General features: G+C 48.1%; 1 pseudogene across 1 annotated transcript; it reads left to right on the top strand.

Annotated features, from left to right (window-relative positions):
* Positions 1-289: 289 nt before the first annotated feature.
* LOC308629522 (serine/threonine-protein kinase PLK1-like) lies at positions 290-15,440 on the top strand (annotated as a pseudogene). The gene is made up of 5 exons: positions 290-409; positions 1,361-1,687; positions 2,781-2,937; positions 4,301-4,457; positions 13,674-15,440. The product of its transcript is annotated as a serine/threonine-protein kinase PLK1-like (transcript).
* The last annotated feature ends 1,442 nt before the right edge of the window (positions 15,441-16,882 follow it).

The following is a 16,882-nucleotide window of genomic DNA, read 5'->3' as shown; positions in this document are numbered from 1 at the left end:
GCTTTTAATTGTTATTCAACAGATTTACCGCTGGAAACAGGAAGTAGTAACAAAGTGGCACATTTCTGCCCTCCTGATTCTTTTCACAAACAATTATTAGTTGTGCACCAGATTCCAGGGGCTGGGGGGGATCTGCGTGGAAAGATGAAGAGGACAGTTCCTGCCCTTAACGTATTCCTTCACATTCTAGAACAAGGTGTCAACAAAACTAGCAAATAATGACAAACATCTGATGAAAGCTGGCACGGGATGGGAGCCAGAGGGCGGCATCTTGTCCTGGAGGAGATCGATGGAGGGGGTGATCTGCGCTCAAGTCCCTGCTCGTCTTCCTGGCAGGAGAAAGGCCACATCAGCCCCTTCACCTGCCCCAACTGAGGAGGGTGGTGACCAGCTACCCAGCTGGCAGAAGGTGTGGATGCTCTCTGGGATCCATCCCAGCCCCAGGGCACCGGGGTCTGAGCTCCACAGCTTTCCTGACAGAAAGAAAAAAATAGATTGAAAACGTCTCAGCTCCACATGTCCTATTTTTAATTGATTTGCACACAGGCTCTTCAATCACGGTATTAATATTTAATCGTCCTGTCAGGTCAGAACCTTCCCCATCAGACAGTTAAAGATGGTTTTGGACAGAGGAGGAAATGAGGTGGTGGAATGGCATGAAATGAGGAAAGTGAGGCATTTGCTCAGAGGGGATTGGATCTGAGGACCAAGAAGGGTCCTGAGAAGAAGTACACCTCGCTCACTTTCTCTGTTTTTAATTGTTATTCAACAGATTTACCGCTGGAAACAGGAAGTAGTAACAAAGTGGCAGATTTCTGCCCTCCTGATTCTTTTCACAAACAATTATTAGTCGTGCACCAGATTCTCACTGTTCCTCCATTGCACACATCTGTAACCACTGCAGCACTTGTCCAGAAGGCCACTGGGAGCCATATAAGAGCTTAGACAACACCAAGGCCTGAGGAGAAAGTAGGGGGTTTCTTCAGTGAGGAGAAGCCAAGAGGCTGGTGCCTGGGGAAGGGTCCAGAGGATGCAGTGTTCATATGCCATGTTTTCTAAGTTGGTGAGAAGCCGATTGGTGTTTTGACTCTGGGCTCCACCTCAGCCTGGGTGGAACCGGGTTGAACGCACATTTCTTTGAGAAACCGGTGTCCCTCTGGGCTGCGCAGCATCGCAGCAGCCGAGAAAAATGGCCCGGGAACTATTTTAGGTGAATGCGCTCTCAGAGGTGGTGAATAAACGTCTCAAATGTGACTTGTTCCAAGAGGCTATTAATAGGCAGAAGATGAGAGGGATGGGAGAACTGAATTTCATTCAGGTTCGGACTCTGGCTTTATCTATACCTCCTTTTTCAACACAGAAACGAGGAGGGAGAGCTTGTCTTGCCGTGTTTCCAGGGGAGCAGGGAGAAAGCGGCCACTTCCTCCTCCTCTCCCGAGTCAAAGAGGGAAAAGCAGCACACTCACCGCGGGCCCCAGCACAGTCCTTTCTGACCATCGCCCATGGCTTTGCTGAACACAAGCCTACCAAGTCCAGAGAGTCACGGAAAATCAAGATGAGGCGATGCCTCGATTCCTATTCATATTTGCTTCCACATCGCCGTCGTCTCTGTGCATCTTCTGGGTTTGAAGCAGCGGTTCTCATGGGGAAAGAATTGCTGGAAGGGGACCTTTGGAAATGCCCGAGTGTATGTGGCTGTCTTAACAGTGGCCTGGGATGATCTTACCATTTAGTGGGAAAGGGCAGAGATGCTGGACAGGCAGAAACGCTCTGGCTGGTGTCCCCCACCAAGAACTGCCCCTGCCCTGCATGACTACTTGAGGCCTCTCTGTGTATTCTCAGCAGAGGATGCGTTTGGAATGGTCTGACAGTAAACCTGAACTCCATTTGACTCATCAACATAAAGAGTATTTGTTTCATGTTTTAACGGTTGTGGAAAATCAAGGAAAGACAGACTTTTGTTTCGTTTGGGGTTTTCCCAAGAGTTGTTCATCTTTTGGAAGAATCAGATCCCTGATAGCAATGACACTTGTGGTATTTGTTACCAAAATCACATGCCTGTGCCGGTCTGCGTCTGCAGCTGTCAGATTTCCGCACGGGAGGATCTGACGACTTCCTGCCGGCTCCTGACGCAGTCGCACCAAACCTTTACATATGGAAACACATCTGATGTTATCCTAGGCGACTTTGGTTTTATTTTGCCTTTACATTCCATTAGGGCATTATACTGATTTTTAGAATCGAATGTAGGTGGATAATATTAATTTAATTTAAGGAACATAAAGGGGATATTACAGAATATTTGTTGTGGGGGAGGCATTGGGTCTAATCCAGGTCCTAAAACAGGGGTGAAATAACTGGTTTAGATTTTAAAACAGGACAAACTCCTGAGAGAAGAGCCAGGCAAATGGATCATCAGCCACAGGACTCTCTGAATCATGTTCTGCTCTGAGGCTCAAATGCTTCTGCAAATGTGCCTGCCAGAATCAGGCAGTTCATGGGGAAGAGTAAAGGGGCAGAAAAGCAAGAGCTCAAGGGCCAGGGCAGGGGCACCAGCTCTCAGCCTCACTGGGCACCGTGGGGTCTGCGCCTGGATGGGGCTCACGGCCTGCTGACTGTGGCCCTGCAAGATTGCAGGCATAGCGTTGGTAGATTTTCCATGCTTGCAGTGGAAGCTAGAAAGCCAGCGTGCTGGAAATTGTATTAGGTGTGGTAAGCCTCCAACAGAGAGAGCCAACAATACAACGGCTTAAGGACCAGGATATTGATTTCTTTTGCAGGTCATGATCAAGGCAGGGCCACAGCCACATGTGGCTGTCAGCCAGGAGAAGAGGGATGAGGGCATGGAGGAGAGCACGAGCAGCATCACTAAGGTCCGAACCCAGAAGCAGTGCACCTCCACTTTTACATGTTCCACTTTTACATGCCCTCTGATTGGTGGGGAAATGTCATCTTTAGCTGGGCATCGCCTGGCTGTAACACTGACCGTCTCTGCCAGAGTACTTACTCCACCAGTCCTCTACAGACCATGGAGCTGAACTTGGCTCAAAGACTGCCTGTCCTGCTCTGCTGGAATTCACCATTTAGTTGTAGATTTACGATCCACACCAGGAAAAACCATTTAGACTAGAGGAAGAAGGAGGAAGGCAGCGGGGCCAATGTGTTTAAGTTGGTGGTGGGGTGGCATACTCAGAGCAGACACTCTTAGTGGGGACAGCTTGGAGGATGGAAGGACACAGAACGCAGGTAAGGGAGGTTTTATTCAGGTTATCTGTCTTACCTCCACCTTGCCTGACAAAGCCCTCCTAGGCCAGCCTAGGTGCTCCTATTCTGTGTGCCTGGCACAGCACCAATTGTACTTAATTGTTTTCCTTGCCTATTTTTGTCTTCGCATCTAGACTGCAATTATATTTTGCTCACTTTTATATCCCCAGGGTCTTGCAGAGTAATTAGCATAGTAGGTGCTCAACAAATCCTTGATGAACGACTGAAAAAATTCTATGAACAGTAGAAAACTAATGCATGCTTCTGAGTCAGAGCAAGGCACCATCACGGTGTTTCATTAAGACTAATCTGGTTATCACGTTCAGAAGGCCAGAGTCAGCAGGACAAAGACAGACTGGGTTTCTTGGTGAAGTACTCTGTGACTGAGGGTAGAGATGTCCTGTGGGAAGGAATGGGCTTCAAAAGGCTGATGGGTTGGGGGCATCTGCATGAGGAGTGGAGAATTAGAAACTCTGCTTCTGGATGTTTCTGTCCAAGTCTAGTCTAGTGATAACAGAGTTAGCTGCAGTACCAGTCACCAAGGCAAGGCCTGAGTGGAGGAGACAGCGGTGAGTAGCAAACCCTTGAGGGTTCTATGTCCTATGAAATTGAATTAAGATAGAAACTCTAGGAGAGGCTTCCTGGATGAGGGAACATTTATGATGGGCTTTGAGACGTGAGGAAAATGAAGGGTCTGAAAAAGCATGTCAGCTTCATTAATTTGCCAAGAATCTAGTGAGTCCAATAAATATTTTTATGAAAGAAAAAATAAATTATGAAATGGACAGTTAGCTATGGTTTTTACTAGTCTCTTCGGAAGAATGAATGGGAGGACAATTGGGGGTTCTTCTCAAGTTGTAAAGTTTCTGTTGCTATATCAGGTTTTGGCCACTCAAGCCCATTGAAGAAAGCTGTGATCTTTGAGGAATAAAGTTCTGCTGGATGTGAGGGGGAGGTTCTGGGAGAAGTCAGGTCACCCCTTCCCTGAGCCAGTGATCTAGGAAACACCAAACAGGTGGCAGCCCCTGTGGTCCAGGATTGACCCGGATGCTGACCTTGCCTGTCACCCCAGCCAGCCAGCGGAAGCTTCTGCAGCCCCAGGGGCTGGCAGGCAGCCTCAGCATCCGCTGCCACATCCTCAGGGGTGTGAAAGAAAGCCACAGGTCTTCCAATGTGTGCAGGGGAATGGGACTGTAGGTGGGGAGCCTCAGACAGAGCCGAGACACACTTCGGGGTGGGGGCAGGCTCCACAATTAAACAAAGGCTTGGCTGTTAGAAGATCCCTCGGGGAGTGAGACTTTGGATTATTAGGCTTGGGTTAAGGAAAGGGCTTTCTCTGCAAACACAACAGATGCCCGGAAGTGACGCTGCCCACTCAAGATGTTTGTGGGAGGCAAGGCTGAAAGGCCCAGCATGGCAGGTGGTCAGGGTCGTGGCGCTACTAAGCAGGTCTTGGGAGCTGAGGGTGAGGAAGGGTTGGGCTTGGTTTTAAGTCTTGGAGAAGGAGGCTCTGAATGTGGCTGGAGGTGAAGGTGAGACAGAGGAGGATCATGCTGAAGGAGAACTAGAAAGAAGTCAGAAGATGGGTTTTAATTTCAAGTTTTACCATCTAGCGCTTGACCGTAAGTCATTTTCCTTCTTTGGGCCCTCTTTTCTACACCTGTCCTGCTCTGGCCCAGGTTTGGTGGGGCTGGGAGTAGGGCAGATGGGTAGGCTTGGAAGAGGCACAGAGTCCCACACCACTGTGAAGGGCTGATGCATCAGCGATTTCGATTTCCTTACACTTCGTAAGCACATGACTGATACTCAGTAAATATAACACAGCCACTGTTTCAGGCTCAGAGACCTTCCCTCCTGGAATGATATTCTCTACCAAGGTCAAGGGGGCTCCAGATAATCTAAGGGAGCAATGATTTCCCTTCCTGCAGCTTCCAGGATAGATTAGAAATAATAAAATGTTTGGGGCTAAGAATTAAAAATCGGGATGGATCTAAAGTACTTCACCCCCATATATCTCATTCTTTCAAAGATGATGATCCGAATAATCAAGATTCTGAAAGAGACTGAAAAATACTCTTTGGGAAGGAGATTAGATTTCTTTGCAGAATAACAGATCAAGTTTTTTTTTTTAAAATGACTGACAACAACAAAGTTAAAATATCCAAAACTACCTCATGAATTAATCAACCAAGGAAACAGACATTTCCATTATTCAGATGTTAGCAAGATTCTAAGTGTAAATATCTCAGCAGTGCTAGAAGGTCATATTTGCAACGGACTTTTAAAGGTGAATTTAACCCAACATACACACTTTATGGGTGAAGAAACTGAGACCCAGAAAAGAGGTTACAGTGAGAAATGAAAAATGCATATGCAAAGTTTACCTTCTCTTACGCTGAATGAAGATATGATGTCAGCGTGTCCACCCACACATGGCACCTGGCTGCCTGGGACACCTGCAAGGCTGCTGTGGGTGACGTGTAGTTTGATTTTCCTCAGCATCTCTTCCTTTGGGAGAACACTTCTCTTATTTTCCTGGATCTGTCAGTCAAGGTGCTGTTCATCATGGGAGGACACTTGACCCGGGTTGGTCACTAGTCACAGGGATTGGTCTGGAGTGGGCATGTGATCCAAGCAGAACTCACCAAAGACTTTTCCTGGGATTTTTATGTGGATGGATCCAAAGAAGCATGCTTCCTTGACAGCAAAGAGGAAGCTATTTATAGTAGGAGAAAATGAGGCTATTCTTGAAGGAAGAAAACCCTAGATAGACAGACTCTAGATAAATGATAATAGATAAAGATAGATAGATACGTAGATAGATACACACACACACACACAGAAACATAGAAAGAACCTGCTCCTGCACTTGCTAGTTCTTGTGCTTGAGCTAGTATGAATTAAGTTTCTGTCACTCGCAAACAAAAAAAGTTGTGATCAATATAATAGAAACACAATGGCCCTGTGAGTGGTTTTTTTTTTTTTTTTTTTTTTTTTTTGCGGTACACGGGACTCTCACTGCTGTGGCCTCTCCCGTTGCGGAGCACAGGCTCCGGACACGCAGGCTCAGTGGTCATGGCTCATGGGTCCAGCCACTCCGCGGCATGTGGGATCTTCCCGGACCGGGACACGAGCACGAACCCGTGTCCCCTGCATTGGCAGGCGGACTCTCAACCACTGCGCCACCAGGGAAGCCCCCCTGTGACTTTTTAATGATCTAAAGCTGATAAGTTGGTGGTAGAAGGGAAAGAAATGTAAATAGAATCCCTTTCCTCACCTGGAATGTGTTCCCTGGGACTTGGTCCTAGGAGGAGACTGCGGGCCTTTCCTGTTTATTGCCCCCCCCTTTTGTCTATTTAAAAACATTGACAAGACAATATATTGAAATATATAAACATTTTGAAAAGTTACAATGTCCAGCAGCCAAATGCAGCTGTTGATTTGGCCACAAGGCAGTCGTGATGTACAGGCTTGATCGAATTCTGCTGCTCACTTTATGTATTATTCAGAAACACACAAAAAATGGCCATCTTAATCGTGCTAACGGCTGTACAACACTCCCCTGTGTCATATGACAGTTTATTAAACTGTTCCCCAGATGTTCAACATTTTAAAAAAAGAACACCTAGGTGGTCGTCTGCTACTCTTATGCAAAACTGTAGTCCAATTTATTTTCAGGTCAAATGTTGGATTACTTCCAACAAGCTGCTGTTCCATGAAAACTGCACATTTGCACTTGCCTTTGTAAATGTTATCCTGTCTGCCCTTGGAATCTCCTGCCCCTTTCTTTTTATGTCCTTATTTTGATTAACTCTTATTCATCCTTTAAAGCCCTGCTCTGACACTCCCTCATTGATTTGTTCTTTTATCAAGAATTTACTGCACTAAGTGCTGTGCTGGGAGCTGGGGATATGGCAAGGAACATGACGTTCTTTCATTCAACCAACAGATATTTCTTGAAGGTCTGCTATGTGGCAGTTGCAGTGTTAGGTGCAGGAAATCCAGTGGTGAGTAAGACAAGGTCCCTGCCCTTGTGGAGCTTAGATTCTATCGGGAGATAAAAAAAATAGAATTCATGAAGGAGTGGGATGTGTTCTCCTGTCATTTATCTCCAACCTTCTCAATAGCTACTTCTTACCTGTGTTTCCTACTAGGCTGTGAGGAATGTGAGGAGAGAGGCTGTGTCCTTCACCCCATCTCTCCACAGTGGCGCAGGGCCCAAGGACACCACAGTGCCACACGGTGCCCAGCCGGAGCCCACCAGCGCTTCCTTATTCACAGAGGCTGCTGCCCAGTTAGGTGGGGAGGAGGGGCTACCTGTGGGAGGAGGGCTGTGTTTCCTCAAGCCCTGGCAGACTCCTCTCCAGCAGTAGGTGGAAAGAGGAATTTACTGAGGTTTAAAAGAAGACAGTAGGGCTTCCCTGGTGGCGCAGTGGTTGACAGTCCGCGTGCCGATGCAGGGGACACGGGTTCGTGCCCCGGGCTGGGAAGATCCCACATGCCGGGGAGCGGCTAGGCCTGTGAGCCATGGCCGCTGAGCCTGCGTGTCCGGAGCCTGTGCTCCGCAACGGGAGGGGCCACAACAGTGAGAGGCCCACGTATCACACACACAAAAAAAGAAGACAATATAGAAGATCCAAAGACATGGCCATCTGGGCTTCAGCAGTTTATGAGAAGGGAAGCCCAGCCCCAGACAACAGCTGGTTAAACTCTGAAGAGAAGCCACAATGACTTTAATCCCCTGTGAAAGCTGTTGGTGGGGTCCATGGGCAAGGCTGTGACTGTCACTGCTTTCTAATGATGCTGCCGTGGGCTCCCTGCAGCTTGGGGAGAGGGAGGTCAGGAGACCAGCCAGGAGGGCACAGGGCAGATGCAGGAGGTTCTGGGTGGTAAGTTACTGGGTGCTGAGATGGGGCCAAGGTTCCTGTGGCTGGTGACCTGTGGTGCCCTTTGATTCAGAGCTAAAGGGACTGTGGAGTTCATCTGGTCCTACCCCTTTATTTAGAAGAGAAAACTGAGACCCACAGAGATTAGACAGCCTGACAAAGGCCAAAGAGCTAGGAGGAGGCCAAGCCAGGAGTTAGCCCCAAGTTCTCCTGCCTCTGCAGCAAGCTGAGCTCCCTCAGGTAGGATGTGGGAACTGTGACTAATCCTCCACCACACACAGACAGTTTTCAAGATTAGTATCGGGCCCTCTTTGCTTTTTCTCCCCCTCCCTTCTTCCCTCCCAAGACAAGTGCAACACCCGTGTGCCCCAGACACTGGGAGAGGTGCTGAGGGTAGAGATGCCAGGTCTGGTTGCAGCCTGAGGGGCTCCCGGGCTCTGGGGGAGGAACACTTACCCCGAGGTAACGAAGCCTCCGTGTGGTCAGGCAGGATGCACCTGAGATCTAAGCGCACGGGGGCCTCCCGGCTGATCTGGAGGCATCAGGGACCACATTCTGGAAGAGGGAACACTTGTGCCCAGGGGTGAAGAATGAGAGGGAGACAGGCATGCGACAGGCTTTAAACAGGAAAGGGAGATCCTAGGAATTTCATTTTGGATAAGACTCTGGTGACAGTGTGATGGGGGGATTTAAAGGGGCAGAGATAGTCAGGGGTGAGCTGATGGAAAGCAGGGATCTAAGGAGGAGGTGCCGAGGGCCTGGAGTTGTGCACGGTAGGCAGGCGGGAAGGAAAAGAGTCAAGAAACATTTAGAAGGTAACATCAGCACACCTGTCGACTGGTGAGGAGGCGACAAGGAGGCAGTGGAGGGGCAGGCTGAGCCCTCAGGGTCACCTTGTCCTCGTGGTCTGACATCTCTTCCTCCAGGCTCCTGGCTGCTCACTGGATATCTCTGTGTGGATAAGCACTGGCCTCTCAAACCCAAAAGCACTACTTGATTCTTCACAGAATTGTCTCTTCTGCTTCATTTTCTGGTTTCACTTAGTGGTTCCCTTACTTGGCCAAGCTCACCTGAATTTTTGTGAGGCTGAATTTAAAAGGCACACACACACACACACACACACAAAAGGCACATCTAGTCACTTCTCTGGGACTGGCTGCTCCCCACACTGACCAGTTGAATCATTCAAAATTTAGTTCAGTTCAACAAACATTTACCCCCAAATCACTATTTGTCGAGCTCCCAGGATCCAACCATGGCAAGAGGAAGGTCTCTGCCCCCCGAGGTCCCCAGAGTATAAAGGGATCCTCCGTTTCTGAACTGCAAGTCCTTACCTCTGGGTTCTTTTCTCCACTTTGCTTTGTTGCCCAGAATGGAAAAAAAAAAAAAAATCTGACTTAAAAAAACAAATGAACAACAGCAAAATCCCCTTAATTATTTGTTCTAATGGGCCAAAGGTCAGCATGATCTAGGATTTGGTGATAAACCTGTTACAGAGAAAAAAATTTTTTTTTAATTTGACTTTTGGTTTTATCATAGGTGCTCAATAACTATTTGTGGAATGAATGAACATCTAGGCTAAGAAAGCATTCATTGCGCAGGTCCCATAAGATCTGCTTGACAGCAAATCTGGGTGCCACCCCTAGGGCACAATGGATAGGCAAAGGTATCAATTATTATGATCATAGTCACTGTTTATAAAAATCAGTGATATTACCTTGTCCTGGAAAATAGCTGAATATTTAAAGTAGGTCTCGGGACTTCCCTGGTGGCGCAGTGGTTAGGAAACTGCCTGACAGTGCAGGAGACACTGGTTTGAGCCGTGGTCCAGGAAGATCCCACATGCCACGGAGCAACCAAGCCCATGCACCACAACTACTGAGCCTGAATTCTAGAGCCTGCGAGCCACAACTACTGAGCCCGCATGCTGAAACTACTGAAGCCCGCGTGCCTAGAGCCCGTGCTCCGCAACAATAGAAGTCACTGCAATGAGAAGCCCGCGCACCGCAATGAAGTGTAGCCCCCTCTTGCTGCAACCAGAGAAAGACCACGCGCAGCAACGAAGACCCAACGCAGCCCAAAATAAACAAATAAATTTATAAAAATAAAGTAGGTCACTCCTGCATCCTGAAATCTTGTTACTCTAATTATTTACATCAATTCAACATTTACTGAGAAAAAGGAGTACGGGTTGTTCAAGGATGAGAAGAAACCAGCTCTGATTTCCTAAGGATTGCAATCTAGGTGGTGGTGAGCTTTGGGTGTCAGTTCTGTGTTTCTCCCCAGGTTGCCCTACCAGCCACTGGAGTTGAGCAAGCTACCAGCACTCACAGAGCCTTGTGTTTTCCCTCCTGCCTTCCTCACCTCAGATTGTTGGGAGGATTGTATTAGTCCACGAGGGCTGCCAAGACAAAACACACAGCCGGGGTAGCTTAAACAACAGAAATTAATTTTCCTACAATTCTGGAAGTGAGAAGTTTGAGATCATGGTGTTGGCAGGTTGGGTTTCCCCTGAGGCCTTGCCTTGCAAATGGCCACCCCCTTGCCGCCTCTTCACATGGTCGTCCCTCTGTGCCCACGCAACCCTGGTGTCTCCCTGTCTGTCCAAATTTCCTCTTGTTATAAGGATACCATTCAGGTTGCATTAGGGTCCACCCTAATGGCCTCATTTTAACTCAGTCCCCTCTTTAGAGGCCCCATCTCCTAGTATAGTCACATTCTGAGGTACTGGGGGTTAAGGCTTCCACATATCAATTTTGGGGGACACAATTCAGCCCATAACAAGAACCAAATAAAATCACATGCAAAATGCCCAGCATGATGTCTGCCTGGCACATGGTAACATCCTACAAATTTGAGTCCCCCCCTCTTCCCTGCTAGTAGGATACTAAAGGTTTAAAACAACCATTTTAGATGGAGCAAGTATAAACTCTGGCTCCTGTGGGTATAAATTGTTACTAAATAGGGATAAGGGGGATCCAAATTAATGAGCTTCTATTAATCAAAACTGGTTTGGGGATTTCATTTTTTTAAAATTAGATTTATTGAGGTATAATTCTGTATCATAAAATTCACCCTTTCAAAGTGTTCAATATATGTTCAAGGAGTTCTGACAAAGGTATATAGTCAGTCGTGTAACCACCATTACAATCAATATACAGAACATTTCTATTGCTCCAAAAAGTACCCTCATGTCCCTTTGCCTTTTCTCCCCTCTCCGAGCCCTTTGTAACCACTGATCTTTCTGTCTCTACAATTTTGACTTTTCCATTATGTCATATAAATGGTCATTTGATATGTAGTCATTTGTGATTGACTTCTTTCACTTAGCATAATACTTTTGAGATTCATCCATACAGCTACATGTATCAGTTTCAGTAGTTATCCGTTTATCAACTTTTTTTTTTTTTCACCAATTTATACCAAAGATACCACAATTTGTTAAACCATTTGCCAACTGATGGGCATTTGAATGGTTTCTACTTTTCGGTGATTATGAATAGAGCTTCTATGAACATAAAGAGTACACGTCTTTTTGTGGACGTATGCTTTCCTTTCTCTTGGATAAATACCTTAGAATGGGATTGCTGGGTGCTATGACACAGGGATGCTTAACTTTTTAAAAAACTGCAAACTGGGTACCATTTTGCACCCCCGTCGGCTGAGTGTTTTACACATATTTTATCACAGTCTGTGCCTTGTCTTTTCATTTTTCTTAACACTATCTTTTGAAGAGCATGAGTTTAAAATTTTGATGAAATCTAATTTATCAATTTTTATTTTTATGATGTATGATTTTTGTGTGTGTGTAGCTAAAAATCTTTATTTAATCCAAGGTCACAAAGTTTTATCTTCTATTTTTTTTCCAGAAGCTTTATAATTTTAGTTCTTGCATTTACTACTATAATCCGTTTCAAGTCAATTTTTGTATGTGGTTTGAAGTAAGGGTCAAGGTTAGTTTTAGGCATATGAATGTCCAATCATATACCAACACAATGCATTAAAAAGGCATAAAAAAAAAAGGCATCGAATTACCCCCATCAAACTACCTTGACACCTTTGTCTAAAATCAGTTGACTGTACACATGTGGGCCCACATCTGGACTCATACTGTTCCATTAATCTATCTTTCTATACTGTGTGCCTATGCTACGTGTGTGTGTCCAAATCCATATTGTCTTTATTTTTGTAGCTTAAAAATAGTCTTCAAATCGGGTAGTGTTAGTTTTCCAATTTCATTCTTCTTTTTCAAAATTGTTTCTGCTATTCTAGATCCTCTGCATTTCTATATAAACTTCAGAATCAGTTTGTGAATTTTTACACAAAAGCTTATCAGGCATTTGATTGGGATTAGTGGTATCTATAAAGGAATTCATTTTGATAAATTAGATGAACACCATTCCTAATTTGGTCAAGCTTTGAAACAAGCTTTGGTATTTTAGAAAACTGTTCAGTTTTTAATTAGGTTGGGTGTTTATTTCGAAGCCTGTGATTCTCACCTTCTCTTCTGAGTCTAGGATGCAATAGAAAGAAGCATCACTCTGGTGACAGAAATCCCCGGGAGTGTGTTTTGTCCTTGAGAGGAAAGGCAGTTTCCTTCTTCAGGTGAACTCTGTCTATGTCTGTGATAGGTAAAATCTCACAACTCAAACCCAAGAGAAGCTGTTTCAAGGCATTCCCAAATAACCACCCTTCCCTCCTTTGTCAAGAGCAAAGTTCATCGGACTTAGGAAAAGTGGTCTCATTCACAGCCCAAGCACAGGCCCCAAGAGGAGCATGTTCTGGGAAGCGATTGAGGGGAGGCCCAGAAAAAGCCAGGGCAGAGGCTTTCTGGAAGCATTGCCACCACTAGCAGGGGGTCTTCCAGATGAAATATCCAGAGTAGGGGCCATGACTGCCGCCCAGCCAGCTCCCCAGGGACTACCCTGAGAAACCCAGCCTGTCAGCAGCAGAATTATTGCCTGTTCTTTATACTGTGAATTGTTAGCAGTCTCTAAATAGACCATTCATTTCTCCTTTTAGCACAGAAGGGTCTCACAACTCCAAATACCACCAGGGGCCTGAACGTTTCAAGTCAAAACATTCCCCAAACCACAGCTCTCGGGTGAGAGGCCGAGCTAGCCAAGGGTTTGGAGGAAAAACAACCACCTACCAGCCTGGAAACCACTGTGTACACAGGAGGCTGGTCGCCTTGCTCACAGAGGCTGGGAGACTGAGCATTTTCACTAGTGAGACTTAATCTGATAAAGCCACCTTTCCTACACTTACCCTCTGCCCGAGGAAATAAACCCAGTCCTGGGGCTGGAGGCTGCGCGTGGGGCGGGGCCGCCCAGGGTACCTGGAGGACCTGCGCCACTCCTGTCCCGCTTCTTCCTCCCCGGTTGTGATAAAAAAAGAGGGAGAGGGGAGGGGAGGGGAGGGGAGGAGAGGGGAGGAGAGGAGAGAGAAAAGAGAGGCTTTTGCAACAGTCCCAGTGCAGCATTTGATTCGGGGAGCAGCGGACCGGTGTCAAACCTCTGCCAGGACCCTGCTGCGTCTGCCAAGCACTGCAGAGACGCTGGCGCGGGCACCAGCCCACCGGGGAAAGCCGGGATCTCTGGAGCTGTGGCTCCCAGGGCCCCCGACCGCCATCCAGCAGGCAAAAGAGATCCCGGAGGTTGTAGTGGAGCCGCGCGGTTGGCGGTGCTGCCTGCTGGGCCGCTTCCTGGGGGAGGGGCGGCTTCGCCAAGTGCTTCGAGATCTCTGACAGGATGAGGACGCCAAGGAGGCGTTTGGCCGCAAGATCCTGCCTGAGTCGCGGCTGCTCGGGCCGCATTGGAAGGAGAAGATGTCCTTGGAGATGTCTATTCATTGCCCTCTCGCCCACCAGCACGGAGTCGTAGGTGCACGTGGACACGAACTTTATGTTGGTGGTGCTGGGGCGCTGCTGCCGCCGAAGATCTCCCCTGGAGCCGCACTGGCGGAGGAAGGCGACGACCCAGCCCGAGGTCCGCCGCTACCTGCAGCACATGGTCCTCGGCTGCCAGTACCTGCACCCAAACCAGGTTATTCACTGGGACCTCAGGCTGGGCAAACTCTTCCTGAATGACGAGCTGGAGGTGAGAATAGGGGATCTGGCCCGGCAACCAAAGGTGAATATGATGGGGCACAGAAGAAGAAAACCCTGTCTAAATACGTAGCTCTTGAGGTGCTGAGCAAGAAAGGGTGCCATTTCCTGGTGGACGGGGGGGCTATTGGGTGCATCATGTTGATATATACCTTGTCGGTGGGTAGATCACCTTTTGAGATCTCTTGCCTAAAACTGACCTACTTCTGGATCAAGAAGAATGAATGCAGGATCCCCAAGCACATCAACCCCGTGGCCACCTCCCGCTTCCAGAAGATGCCGCAGACAGGTCCCATTGCCCACCTGATCATTCACGAGCGGCTCAAGACGAGTTCTTTTCTTCTGGCTACATCCCAGCCCATCTCCCATTACCTGCCCCACCATTCCATCAAGGTATTCAATCGCTCTCAGAAGCCTGGATCCCAGCAACAGGAAGCCACTCACAGTCCTAAATAAAGGCCTAGAGAACTCTATGCCCAAGACTCCCTGGGGCAAAGAGGGACCAGTGGTCCAGGAGACCAGAGAGTGCCACATTGCTGTAGCGGCTGCATAGCGTGAATGCCTCCAAGCCCTCTGAGAGGGGGCTGGTGAGGCAAGAGGAGGCTGAGGATCCCTCCGGCATCCCCATCTTCTGAGTCAGCAGGTGGGGGACTATTGGGACAAGTGCAGCCTCGGGCATCAGCCGTGTAGCGAAGTGTAGGGGGTGTTCTCTGATGCTTGGACTCACCTCATCCTCGGGTGCCTTGGTGACGGTCTGTGGTTCACAGAGCACGGTGGTGCAGAGTTCTCCCCCGCTGTGAGTTCCCATCCCGACTCCTCCATGAAGATCAACTCTCCAAGTACTTCCAAAACTGCATGAGTGAACACTTGCTGAAGGTGGGCACCCAGGGGAAGGTGATGAACTAGTCCAGCAACCCTACCTGCCTACTTGATTCTGCAAGCACAGAACCATCATCCTGCATCCTGCAACATCTTCCAGGACCACAGCAAACTCGTCCTGTGCCCAGCATGGCAGCTGTGACCTACATCGACTAGAAGCCGGATTTCCACAAGTACTGCCTGAATCTCCTGCAGGAGCACAGCCACCCCACGAGTCTGGCAAGTTAGCTCTTCTATGCCCGCCCATGGTGGACAAGCTGCTGAGCTTTCGCTCAGCCAACAATCGCCTCAGGACCTCCACGTAGTCCCTCCCCAGGACTACTGCCCGTCCTCACCCCCACCAGCCCCTTGGGTCCCTATGGGTTAGCCCCCACCGTGCTGGGTTTTCTGTGCTATGTCCCCTCACTTGGACCGGGTGGCTGGAAAGAGAGCTATGTCTTCCTTGCAGGTGGGAGTTGCTATTAAGTTATTTTTGTACATGTTGGGGTGTAGGTTCTACGGCCTCTTCACCTTCCCTCTCAACCCCACCGTATGAATTGTACAGAATACTGCTATTGAATTCAGGACTGTCTTTTTCTTGGCTTTATACACATTAAACACGTGTGAATCTTTTTAAAAAGGTGTGGGGAGCACTGATTGGCTGCTAGTTGTCATGTGCACTCAGTGGCCACCTGGCTCAGCCAGTCAGCAGCAAGAATTGAGTACTCTGGAGGTGCTGTGCAGAGGTGGCTATATGGGCTATACGGGATGCCTGCCTTCATTGTCCCTTAGCCCAATAAGTCATGTAGCAATGGTAAGCAAATTCAGTGACAACGCATTAAGTCCTTCACAGAGTGCCTTTGACAAAAGGCAGTTGTCTGCTGAGAGCTGTGGGACCCTCTCAGCTGACAGGGCCCTGAGAATGCTACATGGGGACAGGTCTGTCAGGGATGGTCTTGTGAGAAGAGGATGGAATTTATAAGACCTCCTTTGAATGACCAGTGCCGACTCCGATGGCTCATCTAGCTGGCATGTAGGAAAGCTGGAAATGCTAGCCGAAAGCTTGGGAAGGCAGAGAGGGAGAGAGAGAGAGGAAGGGAGGAAGGAGGGAAGAAAAGCAAGGAACCCCCTGTGGTAGGTGCTGTGAGGGAAGGGCTGCCTGGGGTCCCTTTCATGTGCTCACAGCAGCATATGTCCACTAGTGAGGAGTACTCCGTGGATTGGGTCCAGGAGAGACACATTTAGGGTACCTGTTTCAGCTGAAGGAAGGGAAGGGGAGAGCATACTGGAAAGAAGTTCGAGAAGCTGGCTCCGTGGTGGCCCAGGCAAAGAATATGACCAGACTGAGATGACATGGCACGCTGACCCAAGGCACACATGTCAGTGGCACTAGGGCCGAATGGTTATAAGCCAGGCCTCTGGGTCAGATGACCTGATCCTGGTTCTACCACACACTGCTGTGTGACCTTGGGCAAGTTACTCAATCTCTCTGAGGCTCAGTTCCCCAACTGTAAAGTGAGGGAACAGAACTTACTTTATAGGGGTTATCTGGAGGAATATGTGAGAGAACATTTAGTCTCTGTTCCATACGTGGCAGTGACTATTAGAAGGATGGATCAGTTGGGGACCAGTTGATGGCTTTGATGTCACACTTCCCCCCAGTGATGTGGACTCTGCCAGTGTTTGGTTGACTCAGCTTCTGCTAAGAAGCTCATCTCATCTGGGACTTGAGGGAGGGAACTCAGCTCTGACTATGAACAAGTTTCAG

Source organism: Mesoplodon bidens (genome assembly GCF_964165515.1).
Source record: "Mesoplodon bidens genome assembly, chromosome: 2".
NCBI lineage: Eukaryota > Metazoa > Chordata > Mammalia > Artiodactyla > Ziphiidae > Mesoplodon > Mesoplodon bidens.
The sequence above is the reverse complement of the archived record's forward strand: the minus strand, read 5'-3'. Positions and strand labels throughout refer to the sequence as shown.